Source organism: Bos taurus, chromosome 4 (genome assembly GCF_002263795.3).
Source record: "Bos taurus isolate L1 Dominette 01449 registration number 42190680 breed Hereford chromosome 4, ARS-UCD2.0, whole genome shotgun sequence".
NCBI classification, from domain to species: domain Eukaryota; kingdom Metazoa; phylum Chordata; class Mammalia; order Artiodactyla; family Bovidae; genus Bos; species Bos taurus.
Window position 1 is genome coordinate 88116033 of NC_037331.1, and position 1906 is coordinate 88117938.

Sequence of the window (1906 nt, forward strand, 5' to 3'; positions counted from 1 at the left end):
TTCCTTGAGATGATTCATGATTCCCAGGGGACATTGTATAGTATCCTGTATCATCAAGGAGGAAAAGATTCTTGAGTTGAGTTCATTCTAGTTGCCTAGTTGTCCTGCCCATTGGTCAAGCCCATGTGACCTAGTTTAAGTTAGGCTACTTTCTTGCTATGTAGTACCCTACCTCCATGATTGTCTCAGCCCCAGAAGCAATCTCCAAGATGCAGAGGACCACAGAGATAGAAGTTGAGTCAGTAGTCTCCTACATTCATTCCCTGTCAGGGGTCCTTCTGCCTACTGAGATTCTAAGTGGGCATAAATTCCAAGTCCCCATGCACCTCAGGAAATCACCTCTAGGTCTCAATCACTCCCCTTCTTCAATTCCAAATAATAGACCTCTATCCATGCCCTTTCTGTGATAATCCAGTATTATCCTCCTCAGTGGGACTGAATCCAGAAAAATTTAACTTTATTTCTAAAGAATTATGTTTGTGTTTTTTGAGCAAGGAAGGGGCAATTGCAATATAAAGGGAGAAAGATCTTACCTTTTCAGCTACAAGACAGTAAAGGGGATCATTTATTTTACCACAGTGAATAGACAGAAGGGAAAACTAAAAGTAACGTTAAGCAACAATCAAGATTTAGCAGCTGATTTAGTGTGTATGTCCACCCCCTCCCAATAATCAGTGGTCTTCCTGAGGGTGGGAGCTATGTTTTCCTCATGGATAGGTCCTCAACTCTCAATATAGTTTTATTATATGTTATCAATCAATAAATATTGGATCCATGATTGAGTTTAGATTGTTATATATTACTTTCAGAGTAATGTTGGCTTTAAGAACTTTTAGGTACATTAAAGTGAAAGCTAGTTGAATAGAACTCAGAAAAATATTTTTGCTCTCCAACCATACCATTTCAATGAATTTTCCTTCTGAGATACAAGGAATACTGCTTGTCAAACATGTAAATTGGAATTTAAGCATTCTGGGACCTAAAATAGATTTCAGCTCTGTTTTTTACCCCAGAAAAGTCATTTTATCTTTTTGTGCCACTGTGTCTATTCACAAAATGCAAAGTTAGTAAAGTGTTCTGAATTTAGATGAAAAGTACACACTGTTCATTGAAGGCATAAAAATATCTTTGAAAGTGAAATATTTGATGCTGTACACAGATACTTGTACTTTGCTTTTGTTACATATTTAGCAGTGAATTTATGTCACTGATAAATATCAAGAACATTTCAGGAGAGAACAAGGAAGTACCTTGGTTACTATGAAGTCACCAGAGTTCACTTCAAAGCCTGTGTGATTTCACTACCTCTGTTCATACAATTCCCTCATTTAAAATGTCATTTTAAGCCAACTTTCAACCTTGTAGCTAAAGCCCCATGATGTTGCTTTTCATTCTTTCACTACCTAATAAATATTCACCACCGGAGCTCTGCTGCATGTGAGTGATCACAGTCACTCTGATAGAAACTCCTTATGGGACTTGTTATAGACAAATTAGAGAAAAGAGCTTAAACTCAAAAGACCAAAATGACCCACAAAGGTTTATTTATGCAGTATGTATTTATCAAGATATCTTAGGCAAGGAGCTACTGCAGGCCCTGATGAAAACTCTGATTTATCAGTGTTATTTCCAGATGTAGGACTGCTATTTCCAGATGTGGGAACAACACAAATGTAAATAACTACTTCAGGACGTAAAGTGATGAATACTGTAAGAGGAACAGAGTCAAAAGGGGTAGTGACAACTTTCAGCTAGAGGAATTGGGCATTTCCCCTCAGAAGAGCCATTGAGCTGTGCCTTAGAAAACGGGTTGCATACCATTTACACAAAGGATGACGAGGAGAGAAAGTATTCCAAATGCAAGGAGTGCCTTGAGCAAAGGCACACACTCAGGCCTCAACAAGCA